The 14115-nt window shown below is 35.8% G+C and overlaps 1 pseudogene; it reads left to right on the top strand.

Annotated features, from left to right (window-relative positions):
• The window catches only part of LOC109075091, a 228828-nt pseudogene that overhangs the window by 162211 nt on the left and 52502 nt on the right, over positions 1–14115 (top strand).

Below are 14115 nucleotides of genomic sequence, written 5' to 3'. Positions count from 1 at the left end.
TGTAACGGGTAAGGGTATGGTAAGGGGTGTAACATTTCCATCACACGCTTGAGGCATTCAGCCAATCACAATGCATGGGATAGCTGGCCAATCAGCACACACCTCGCTTTTCAGAACGATGAGCTTTGTAAAAAGTGATGCGTTTCAGAAAGGCGGGGCATAGAGGAGCAACAATAATGTACATTATGTGGAAAATAATATTTTTTGAACCTTAAACCGCATAAACACATTGCATTACACTAAATACACAAAATAACATTCTTTTTAGCAACGTCATATGACCTCTTTAAAGTAACACTTTACAATAAGGTCCTGTTTGTTAATATTAGTTAGCCACATGAACTATGAAAAATTATTTGTTACACTTTATTTTAAGGTGTCCTTGTTACACGTTACATATACTTACTATTATAATAACAATAAATTATGCTTAATTACATGCAAGTAACCCTAAACCAAACCCTAATCCTAACCCTAACCATATAGTAAGTACATGTAGTTAATTAGTACTGCTCAGTACGTAAATGTATGATTACACTGTAACAAGGACACCTTAAAATAAAGTTTAACCAATAATTCTAAAGAATTTATTAATCTTAGTCAATGATTCCAACATTTAAAACATAACTAAAAAGGTTTTATCTATCAGTGTTATTTAATGGGGAAGAAAAAGAACAATGAACAGCTGTATTTTTTATTAACTAACGTTAAGTAAGGGATAATGTACATCCAGCCGGTTGTTCTCGCAGAAAAAACCCTACAGGGTGATCAGGACCCCGACGCGTAGCGGTTTACACGGCTTATTACACGGCTACTTGCCACATAAGTAAATAATTAGATGCAAAATATTGATTTGAATTTAAATATTTGAACGCAAAGCTTCCGTGAAGACAGCAGTTGCGAGCAAGCGGCAAATTCAAACTAAACGGACATTTAAGGGAAATGGTGCAGGCAAACCACGTATTACACAACATTTCACTACAAAATAATTAAGGCAATAAAATAATTAAGACAAAAATATTTTTAAATCCTTACCAGTTTGTTAGTTCTCTTATAATCCATTACAGCGTACAAAACAATCGTAGCAAAATGGCAGCAGCTGCATTTGTATAAAATGAGAGCGAGTCCGCGATACCAGGATGACATAATTAAACAATTGTACACCATTTTGAATCAAGTTTTAATATTGTATTAGCTAAACAAACGCAAAGCTTCCACCAATAAAAAAAACTGTTCAAGCAAGAGTACAACGCCGACTGCTGTTACCCAGATGAGCCTGTGTTATTAGCTTTTACAGGTTGTTATCCAGGGATAACATACCTCGGAATGTCACGACTGACCAATCAGAATCAAGTATTCCACAGAGCCGTGTAATAACAAAGATTAATAAACACTGTAACAAATGGAACCTTATTGTAAAGTTACTGAGAATACTTTCCAATAATTAAAATATCTTACCGACCCTAAATTTTGGAACAGTTGTGAATATGTTAAAAATAATGGTCACACTTTATTTTAAGGTCCTATTCTCGCTATTAACAAACCATTCACAATTACTTTTGTCTCAGTAAACTCCTAATTTGCCTGTTAAGTTTAGGTATTGGGTAGGATTACGGATGTAGAATATGGTCATGCAGAATATGTGCTTTATGAGTACTAAAAAATAGCCAATATTTTATTAATAGACATGTAAATAAGCAACTAGTTAATAGTGAGAATTGGTCCCTATACTGTTACCAAAATAATGCCAACTTAAATATTTTTAATGTAGCTATTTCAAAAGTACAGCTTAACTGTTGTTTAACAATGAATAGCTTGGGAAGCTACTGTATATTTAACCTGAATAATTTGCAAAGTGGACTTATAATAACTGTGCTGTCACTCAGAGAAATGAATATGGGGCTGTCACTCCTTACTGCAGCACTTACAAAGGACATAAACTGAGAGTATAATAGGTCTTTATTGATGGTTTTACATTTTTACATTTTTAATTATCATAGACTGTTTTTGTCTGTTAAAGTTAAAGGTATAGTTCATCTTCCATACTATGGAAGTCAATGGGGACGAACTGAAGGTGACTTTTCCTTTTAACATTGTACCACAGGGAAAATAATATAGAGCTGAACTTGTTTTCAACTCAGATTATTCCTTTAAACATTATTGCTAGTGTCTCCACTGGGGAAAATGTCAATATAATTTTCCATACTAATTTCCCATCTGTTTTGCCTCTAAGCATTTATTTTGCATAAATGATAGATGGGTCAGGATGGTCTACTAGTCATCCAGCAACTAGTAGAATTCTGTGGCCAAGTAATGAGTTGTGTTTTCTTTTATCTATCTATCTATCTGTCTATCTGTCTATCTATCTATCTCTGTGGCCAAGTAATGAGTTGTGTTTTTTTCTATCTATCTATCTATCTTGACAAATAACAAGAGATTTTAACAAGATTTTAACAAGAGTCATTAACATATGGCAAACTCTATACTACAACTGAAAATTGTCAAAGGATATTGTTTCTTGCAATAATCAATAAAATTTCTAAAAACTGAATAGGAATGCCTCTACATACTCTAGTAAAAATCTTGAGAAATGTTGAATGTAGGGATGCACCGAAATGAAAATTCTTGGCCGAAGCCAAAGTTGATTAAAATTAAGCACTGGGCAGAAGCCCGAATACTGAACTTGGTTTTTTTGATTCTTGGCCGAAGTATATATTCCCCCATGTAGGCCTGTTTTGCCCCTTTTTTCTTTTTTTTTTTCACCATTGCATAAATTAAATAGCTACAATGTGCTTTTTACTAGTTTGTCCTACTTTTCAAATAAAAAACTGAACTGAACTTTTTTTTATTTTATTTTATTTTATTTTATTATTATTATTATTATTTTTTTTACGTTCTATCAGACAAAGCACAATTTAACTTAAAATTAATAAGTTAGTAAAATAATATTTTTTTGGCCAGTTTTGAGACCCCTTCTTTAATCAGGCATGTATTTTTACTGAACAAATAAATGCAGCCTTGCTGAGCAGAGACTTTTTTTTTAAACATTAGAATATATTACAGATCCCAATTTGAACACTATGTGTGAATGCTATAATAAATGTAGGCCTATTAATAGAGCTGTTGTAGGGTTATTATCATTATTGTTGTCTTTTTTTATTTTAATTTACCAAATAACAGTAAAATTACCATATTAACATTTTTTTAATTTTGATGGAGTTGCTTTTTCTTAGCATTTATTTTGGCAGAAACCTGCAGGAAGATCTCAGTGCTTCTTTTTGTTGAAGAAAAACAGCAGATTTATAAATGATTCTCATTACGAATTTGGGAAGATGTTTGTTGCACATATCACATTTTCACATGCCTTTTAAAAAAACTAATAAAAATGTTACTGAGCAAAAAAATCTTCAGTAAAAAAAAATACATCCCCATTTATATCCCCATTTAGTCTAGTGTTGGAGTGTGAAACAAAGTTTTCAGAAAATCAATTTTAGTTATTATATTAAGAAAATCAATAAAATAAAAATACTAATGAAAATAAATAGTTTTTTTTTTATTATTTATTTTTTTATTCCAGATTTCCTATCTTCATTTTTCTTGGTCTGTCTCGTTTCTCATGTCAGAGTCAGCTTAATCCTCTCATCCAAATTTTCTCGTTCCAGTAGTTATACATTCATATTTAATTTCCCCTCTCTCACCCTCGCCCTCCCATCCTCTTGTTTGTAAACATTTCTCATTCTGTTGCCCTCATTTCTTGAGCTGTTTCTTGAGCTCGTTTCTCTCTCTCTTTCCTCCTTTCCCTACACCCCCCAGCCCCCCGTCCTCAGGGAGCGCTTGCCTGCTACTGTCGCCGTAGGCATGCTTTTAGGGGGTTCATGTCTGGATCCTCTCCTCACTGATGATTAGATTGTTATGCAATGACAACTGCTATGCAGATACCAGCAGCATACATCCAGCCACTCACTCCGAGTGGATCCACCACACCTTTTACCCATAATTACTCACCGCGGACATCTTTGTCAGAGTTACCGAGCGCGTTCGTGCGTGTGAGTGTGAGTGTTCAATTTCCAGCACTTTGACGTCTAATAGTTCCTGGTGCTATTTTTACCGGTTTGCTTCAGCAGACCCGTGGTAAACAGTGCTTTAAAGTCAGATATGTGGCACACAGGACTCACAGGAAGTCACTTCCCTGTCAGTTCCTCCTCAACCCTCATTATCCACCCAAGGCCTTTGTCTTTCAGTCAGCGTCCTTCCATACATATTTATGCACGGACACTGCAAAAAAGGAGCTTGTAATGGAATTCAGCTCTCTGAGAGAGAAAAAAAGACAGCGACAGAAAGAGAGAAATGCAAAGCTTATTAAAAAGTGTCCGTGCAACCCAAATTCATTTGGGTGATAATGATGAGCGAGACGTTCCCGAGTACATTTCCCACTGCGCTGACTGTCCTTCCCTCTCGCGTTCACGGTTTCTCTCACGATGTCAACCCGAGCTCCATCATTAATATTTGAAATGAGTGAAGGGAGTTTAATTGTGAAAAGCTGCAGTCCTATTAAGCAAAGGCTTGCTGTAATCTCATTGCCCCGGTCTGTCAATCTGCGTGAGGATCCCAGACACTCACATTCACTGAAATATTAGCCAGAATAAGACAGCTGGAGACAGCGGCATGAACTTTTGAACCAGACTCGCTGCATGGCTGCTCTCGCTGATGGCTGATGGGTAACAAATTTTGCATTTTTTATGCATTTTTGCTGTTGTTGTCTATTTTTGTCTGTCTCTCTCTGACAGCTGTTACTAAAGAGTAAGATGTTGTGGCTGTTGGTAGACAGCAAGCTGTACACATTGTTCCATTCCGGCAGCAGAGCTGGGCAGTGTTCAGAGACCCCAGCACCTCCGAGGAGTATCTCTGTTAAAAATAGCACCAGCTTCAAGCTACTGTACTTCCTGTGATGATTACATGAGCAGGAATCTCTCAGACGCTCAATCCTCTGCTGCGTTGGGTCTTGAGTTCTCTTCACTAAGCATCCCCCCAATGACTGACTGTCCTCATTTTCTTCCGTTCGCTTCCCCTGCTTTCTCCCTCTTGTTTTTTCTACTCGATCTAATAATGCTCTCTCTCTCTTTCTCTTTTTTGTAGAGATCAGACAGTAATGAAGACACTGAGGCTGCAGAGGAACTACTGCTCATCAACAAGCCACTGACAGACCTAAACAACCTCCTCATTCAGCTGGTCAGTCAGTCTGTTGTGTGTGTGTGTGTGTGTGTGTGTGTGTGCGCACTACTGTCCATACTAGTTTTCTAACTGTTTTGTGTTTAGCCAATCCTTTTACACAAATTACGGGTGGGCCAGGATGGTGTACTAGTCATCCAGTGACTAGTCATACTCTAGAAGTCAATCTGTGAATATTTTTATTTTTTTTTTTGGAGTAAAAATACTACTACTTGAGGGCAGGACAAAATAATCAAAAGAAAATAAATAAATAAATAACAAATAATGGAAATGATTAACAACAAATTTTGTATTAAAGTGGCGGAGCGCAGCAGAAAGGGACAGCAATTTATTTTTGTATGGATTTTGCTGAAATAGTTGTTACACATTACAATTATATATATAATGGAATTTTAGTAGAATAGTAGCTATAAAAGGATAATATGTAATTGGATATAAAGGTAAAAAAAAGTATCAATTGTTTGCACATGATGTTGACATAGTTTTCTTTTTGTTTTGTTTCAATAAATTAGAATGTTGTGGAAAAGTTCATTTCAGTAATTCAACTCAAATTGTGAAACTCGTATATTAAATAAATACAGTGCACACAGACTGAAGTAGTTTAAGTCTTTGGTTCTTTTAATTGTGATGATTTTGGTTCACATTTAACAAAAACCCACCAATTCACTTTCTCAACAAATTAGAATATGGTGACATGCCAATCAGCTAATCAACTCAAAACACCTGCAAAGGTTTCCTGAGCCTTCAAAATGGTCTCTTAGTTTGGTTCACTAGGCTACACAATCATGGGGAAGACTGCTGATCTGACAGTTGTCTACAAGACAATCATTGACACCCTTCACAAGGAGGGTAAGCCACAAACATTCATTGCCAAAGAAGCTGGCTGTTCACAGAGTGCTGTATCCAAGCATGTTAACAGAAAGTTGAGTGGAAGGATAAAGTATGGAAGCAAAAGATGCACAACCAACTGAGAGAACCGCAGCCTTATGAGGATAGTCAAGCAAAATGGATTAAAGAATTTGAGTGAACTTCACAAGAAATGGACTGAGGCTGGAGCCAAGGCATCAAGAGCCACCACACACAGACTTGTGAAGGAATTTGGCTACAGTTGTCGAATTCCACTTGTTCAGCCATTCCTGAACCACAGACAGTGTCAAAGGCGTCTTACCTGGGCTAAGGAGAAGAAGAACTGGACTGTTGCCCAGTGGTCCAAAGTCCTCTTTTCAGATGAGAGCAAGTTTTGTATTTCATTTGGAAACCAAGGTCCTGGAGTCTGGAGGAAGGGTGGAGAAGCTCATAGCCCAATTTGCTTGAAGTCCAGTGTTAAGTTTCCACAGTCTGTGATGATTTGTGGGTGCAATGTCATCTGCTGTAGTAGGTGTTGGTCCATTGTGGTTTTTTTTTTTTTTTGAAAACCAAAGTCACTGCAAACGTTTACCAAGAAGTTTTGTTGATGTTTATTTTTGCTTATGATGTTTTTGAAGATCCTGATCTCATTTTCCAGCAGGATTTGGCACCTGCCCATACTGCCAAAAGCACCAAAAGTTGGTTAAATGACCATGGTGTTGGTGTTCTTGACTGGCCAGCAAATTGTTGGCCAGTTCAAGAAATGCAGATGAGCTGAAGGCCACTGTCAAAGAAAGCTGGGCTTCAATACCACCTCAACAGTGCCACAAACTGATCACCTCCATGCCACGCTGAAAATTGAGGCAGTACCTCCATGCCTTGCAGGCCATACCAAGTACTGAGTACATGTACAGTAAATTAACATAGTTTCCAGAAGGCCAACAATTCACTAAAAATTTTTTTTTTTTTTTTTTTTTTTTTTTTTTTTTATTGTTCTGATGAAGTATTCTAATTTGATGAGATATTGAATTGGTGGGGTTTTGTTAAATGTGAGCCAAAATCATCACAATTAAAAGAACTAAAGACTTAAACTACTTCAGTCTGTGTGCATTGAATTTAGGTAATACATGAGTTTCACAGTTTGAGTTGAATTGAGTTGAATTTGTACATTTTCTACCGTAAATTTATCAAAACTTTGTACATTTCCTTCATTTGGACAACTTTAAAAGCAATTTGCTCAATATGTAGAATGTTTTGATTTGTTTTGTTTTGTTTTGTTTTTTACCCTCAGATTCCAGATTTTGAAATAGTTGTATATCAGCCAAATATTGTTCTATCTTAACCATACATTAATGGAAAACTTATTTATTCAACTTTCAGATGATGTATTAAAAAAAATTAGCCTCATGACTAGGGCTGTGTATCACCAGCAAAGTCACGATACGAAACGTATCGGCTCATGACTAGGGCTGTGTATCACCAGCAAAGTCACGATACGAAACGTATCACGATACGGAGGCCCGGGCTGGCAAAATAGTTCTATGTTTATTAATTAGACCACTGTGTCAATTTCTAACAAAGTGTGTAATCAAAGTCACGCAGAGCGGCAGTTAACCTCTGCATTTTGAAGGGCCTCCATAACTGTACCACAGTACCATATAGGTAGCGGCATATGTTTCATGTTTACATTGGGCACTCCCCACCAGGTACAATATTCTGATTGTTTGCATCTTGTTTTTAGGCCCATAAATAATAATGTACTTGTTTTAATAAATTTATATTGTAATGTACTCATTCTAATATATTTAAAAAATTACATTGCTGATAGGGTATCATTGCATAAATTAACACACTCTCTACGTTTAAAAAATAAAAATATAAATTAGAAGAGTTCTAAACTAATGCACTGTCTTCACTGTATCTAATGCGCACACACGCTCAGTCACTCACACAGATCACGTTGAGGCTGCACTCAGACATTCACAAACTTTTTAGTGCTGCACCGCAATTGTATCAACTAAATAGCTTAATCGCTGAAGAGCTACATTATCTTTCTCAACAAGGAGCTGGCAACATCATTGTTTCTAAAGGAATTAACCCTCTGGGGCCTGAGGGTGTTTTGGGGGCCTAGAGAAGTTTGGAAGTGTAGTGTTTTTGATATTTGTTTTTTTTTTTGTTTTTTTTTTTTTTTCATTTGTTTATAAAGTCTTATATGGCTGTAGTCTGATGAAACTGTGATAAGATAATATGTGAGCAGCATGTATGTACATGATTGTGTTTTTGAGAAAGTGACAATTATGCGTGGTTAGTAAAAAACTAAAATTTTGAAGTCACTGAAATAAGGCAATAAATCACCTAGAGAACATTTGTTCACAAGACTTTTGAGAACAGATTTTGAAGCCTAGAGTTTTTGCTTCAAAATGATGTGAAATTCATCTTGATTACTCACTCACAGAAACAATATATTGATTTACATTTTTTAAGACACTTTTTGTGTAGGAAATGTATATGCGAGAAGGCGTCAACTATCATGCATAATGTTGTGATTCACACCTGAGAAGACAAAGGCCCACAATAATGAGCTGCATAATAAGCCTTTCAGCCAGGTGTGTGACTGAGAGAGAAGAGTTACAAGAAAGACTCTGAGGAAAAAATAATTTTTTTTTAAACTACATTATTAACATTATTGTGATGGTCACTGATACTAGTACTAATTTATAGAAAAAAAGAACACAAATGCCACATAGCACACATATTATCAGTGATATTTACAGCTTACTTGATACATTTACACCGTCAGAGGATCACGGTTATAACACATTCAAAATACTTACACCAGAGTAGATATTTATGAACAGAAGCTTAGTTACATTCATAAACACAAGCATTCTTAGTATGTAGGCCTATACAATATATATAGTTATAAACTCAATAAAGTTTTATCTAACCATTCTTACTGACATCAGGCTAGCAACAATAATTTTTTTTTAATATTGTATTGCTGTTTATGTATATATAACATAAAAAAACATCCTGGCATGGTGAGACATTTAGATGCTGTGAATGAAACTTTATAATGTTTCACTTGATTATACATTTAGTCAGGAATTATAGTTTGAAAAAAGTCTAACTAGTAAAATGTGTACAGGTCATGTGAAAACTAATACAAGTAGGATAATAAAAAAAAGAGACTTACTCATGTTTATGATCTCTGCTTGATCAAGCCGCTGCATCAATAATCCAAAGGTAATCCAAAGCTTCTTGAGGTGAATTCTTTCTTATTTGTCACAGCTAGTCTTTTCTGTGGTGAATTCAGTCTCATTCCTCTCAGCGCAAAGTAAAATGTAAAAAAAACTCGCTGCTTTGTTTGTTGTTATGGGCCGTTTACCCACCGTGAGCTTCACGTGGATAATTATAATGCCAATAGCGCGCTCGGTGCGTGGGCATGGTCACATTAGATATAATGAAGGGAGACGTGAAAGACTGGACATCGCTTTGATTTCATATGGATTATGTTATCACAGAATATTTGTTTTCGATAAGACTTGCTTAGTTTAAAAGCTTTCTATAGATAACTCTCTCATGTCTCTGTGTTGAGTATTTGCTGAGTTACAGTTCATTTTAATGACGCGTTTCTAAATGAAGATCACCGCAGACCATGGCTGCAGACAGCGCACCCTGTTTGTTTTCTTTATTTTATAAATGCACAAAGTTTTTTTGTTATTATGTGTGTATACAAATAAAATAAGACCCCTTTACAGATTCGATTGATGTATTGCTCTTATCTGTACGATCAAAACTAAAAGTGTAATTTAAGTTCTTTTTGGTGTTATCAGGAGAAGATGCCTCAAAACGCATATTAGCGTTAGTCGGCCCCAGAGGGTTAAAGCCACAGCTTCACTGTTAATAGAGGAACGAGGCAAAATGGTGGTAATTCATACATACGCAGCCTCTCTCTCTCTCTCATAAATCATCACTTTTCTAAAAATAGAATATTGAAGTGGAGATCGCTAAACTGCATCTAACCGGTGTTTTCAGAAAGCAACCGCGTTTATCCACAGTGGAAAGAGAGCACGTGCACATGGTTGCCAGGTTGACAAAGATAAGAAACACACTTAGCAGATATTTCCGAATTGCGCAAGTGTGAGGCTCTGTTTCGGGATTACGTCTCTTTATATCAGGCAACTCAGTTGTGTTCCTCTGCGGCCAGATTAAACCTTGTTGTAGCCTATATATTATGCTCTATTAATTATTTTTTAGAAACATTGCACTTTTCTACTTAATTTTAAATGTTGTTCTTGTATTCAAATTAATCGCGGTCCACTCCTGCACACATGCCACAATATCGATACAGGGCCAGCTGTATCGATACTCGTATCGTCAAATCTCTTCTCAAGCTCATCCTCACAAGTTCCATGCAAGCAGTTCATTTATTTAATGTGTAATATCTTAAAAAGTAGTATTTATTTATAAAACATCACAAAATTCCTTTGGATAGTACATAAATGGACACCCACCTGCAGTTATAGTCACTTACGTATGTCCTTATACAGTCACTTATACACTTTTCTTGGCCTTCTGAACGGATAAAAAAATATATATATGTGACCCTGGACCTTAAGTGTCATAAGTCTTAAGTGTACATAAATAAGCTTTCCATCAATGTATGGTTTATTAGGATCTGACCATATTTGGCCGAGATACAACAATTTGAAAATCTGGAATCTGAGGGTGCAAAAAAATCAAAATACTGAGAAAATCGCCTCTAAAGTTGTCCAACTGAAGTTCTTAGCAATGCATATAACTAATCAAAAATTACGTTTTGATATATTTATAGTAGGAAATTATTAGCTATTGCTAAAAATATCCCCCAGCAAATTTAGACTGGTTTTGTGGTCCAGGGTCACATATATACATCCTCATGAAAACGAATAATAATAAATAACTACATAAAATGAAGCAAAAGAGTACCATAAAAAGTTAAGTGATTAAATGTAATTCTCAGGAAGTGTTTAAGAATGCTAACTGTGATATTTTCCCATTATAATGCATAATCCACTGGTCTATAATATTTATTTGTGCAATAAAAGGTTATGTAGCCTATTAATTTGAATATCTCTATTGAGGGACTTTGAAAAACATCCAGATGTTGCTCAGAAACACATCAGAGGCTACTTATACAGAGCTGCCTTTTTCTTTTTATTAAATGGGACACTAGAGAACTGGAAGGAAAGTACAGTATACAGTATAGGGAGGGAGAGGGAGTAAGGGGTATGGGGCATGATAGGTTCTGGGTTAGGATAGTGAGTGTTATTGAGTCATTCTAGAAAGTCTACTTTTTATATTTTGGTTGTTTTTTAAATACCAACTTAAATCCGTCAGGTAAATCTGGTTCTTAATGTTCTTGTCCTCCACTATGGGAAATTATATGTCTATAGCGTTAAACATTTATGAAACTTAGGGACTAAAATTTTTCTCCATTATATGACCTGCAAGCTACCTTCACCTGAAGTTCACAGAACAATCTGGAGGTGCTGAACTGAAATATTGATTGGAATCATCATCCATCCATCACCAGAACATGTTCACTTTTAAAAATCAAGACTTTTTCTTCAGCAATGATTTCTCTTGTAGATAACCCAAAGGCCATACGATGCTTGCAGTCTAAAACACTTTGTGATCAGTTCACTGAAATACAATCATTTTTGTGCATGCCACAGGAGTAAACCCCTAAATCAAGTTTTGTGTGTACCTTTGTTTTATCTTGCATATTTGGTATCCCCTATTTTTGACCAAAGTAATATTACAACATCTAAAAACTTATGTTTGGTGATTCTGGTGCTCTTCGGTCACTTTTGGCCAAAAATTTCTGTTTTTAATTTTTTTTTAAATCACAGCTTCATTGGAATGGTGTTTTGGAATGTGAACACAAAAAAAAACTGAGGGCATGATTTAAAAAAAAAAAAAAATGTTCACACTTGTGGTTTTCAGTCAAAAACGGCTGCCCATAGGAAATGAATGGGAAATCGACAAAAACACAAAAATTCAGAGATTCTAAAAATCTTCCACAATGCAGAAAAAAGTTCACAGCAATGATGGGGTGAAACTGTAAAACATCAAGAGTGCAAAACCAACACATCCACTCACACACACTCACACGCATACACACACACACATACTTACACCTATGAACTGGTGTGACTGTAACACCACAGATATGTAAAATAAAAGCAATAATTCAACTACAAGGCAGTAAAGAAGTGGACAGCAAGGAAGGGGTTACACTTTAAAACATCAAGAGTGTAGAGTGTGAGTGTAAAATAACGCACACACACACACACACACACACACACACTCACACATACTCTCACACACACACACACACACACACACACAATATCTCACACTCAAATGAATTGGTATGGCTATAACCATATACCCAAAACTTTTGACCCTGAAGATAACAAGTGTGACTCCCAAATGAGGAGCACCAGAAGGTTAATTTATTCACCAATGACAGAGCCGTCATGTTTTGTTAAGTGTTACTATGTCCGCTTACTAGAAATAACGCTTAAGCGTCTTTAGGCTTATTATTTGGGCTCGCATAGAGCAATCCATTTTTTGGAAATAATAAAGTAGACAGGTTGTAGGTTGCAAAATTTTGGAATGTGGCTTATTTCAAAAATAATGTGTTTGGATTTAAGGTCATTACATGTTTGCTCTGATTTGCTGTTTTTGTTATGGCAAGATCTGGCAACATTGAGTCAAAACATACCTCCTTTCATGTAATTTCTTGCACCACAACTCTAATACGTATTTTTAAATACAACATTAACAACTAGTTGTTTGGTTCCGTAAACACGGTGTAGAATTTCTGCAAATGCATTTTTCACTATCTGTATTTTTTAAGAGTGAATTTGGTTATAGAATGCGGTGGTTACTCCTGTAAGTTACTGAACTGTGTGTGTACAGAACAGCATTAAGCACTGCAAGTGATTTGACAACCAAATTTAGCTAAAGTGTGTACATATCAGTTACATTTCAGATAAACATCATTTGTTACATTTCAGAAGTCTGTGGGATACATTATTCTCCAATTTCACTGTTGCTGAGCTCTAGTCTTACACTTACAGCAGACCGGTCCATGTGTAGTCTCAAAGGTTCCAGAGTAGACACAATGTCAGACTGAAAAAACATTCTTGGCTTTAATTGGAACTTTTATTTTTAGAGTGCAGATGATATGCAGACAATACAGTGGTCTATAGTAATGAAATACAAAGATATCAAATCATGCCCGATGACACAGATTGAATTAGTGATGACCATCCTACAAGTATAAATGTAATTTTAATAGCAATTTGCATTAGATCGATTCCACTGTGTCCAACAGTAATTTCATGATATATAATAAAGAATCTGTGATGTGAAATCCATTATTAGACTATAGTAAGTGCATAAGGACCATTTTTACACACCCTCTGCTCTCCATTGCATTTTCATGTGTCATTAACCGATCCCCATAATGAATAATGGAGCATCCATTTCAAAAATAATCAATTCAGATGAGTGAGACATTCATAATTGAAAAGAGAGATTTACCTCTCATTCGTTTCAAGCAAGCCGCAAATTTACAGAGAGATAGATTGAATTTCATCGCCAGTGAATGTTGTGTCTTTGCCAAGGTTTTATATCTTTCACTCATGAAAGCATATTAGGACAGCCAGCCGTAGATGAAGACTCTGTACTGGCTTTGAAAAGAGGGTCTGGGTGTTTGTGGGAGATGCAATAAACAGAAATGCAGTTCAGTATTAGGTTGTGTGGAAGGCTTTGTTGTATTTCATATTCCATTGTTGTGGTTTCATATACCGCACACTGTATATGACTCTCATGTCTGATAGAGGCTTTCAGCTGACACGTCTAGATACTGTCTACACTGACAATCCCATCTATTGAAGATAGATAGAGCGAGTGAAATGAAAGTGGTTGGCATAGTGATGCACTGTGGCATAAAATTCTCACAGATGGCAGAAAGACTAGAGA

The sequence above is a fragment of the Cyprinus carpio genome, chromosome B16 (assembly GCF_018340385.1).
Source record: "Cyprinus carpio isolate SPL01 chromosome B16, ASM1834038v1, whole genome shotgun sequence".
Classification (NCBI taxonomy): domain Eukaryota; kingdom Metazoa; phylum Chordata; class Actinopteri; order Cypriniformes; family Cyprinidae; genus Cyprinus; species Cyprinus carpio.
This window is presented reverse-complemented; position numbering and strand designations above follow the sequence as displayed.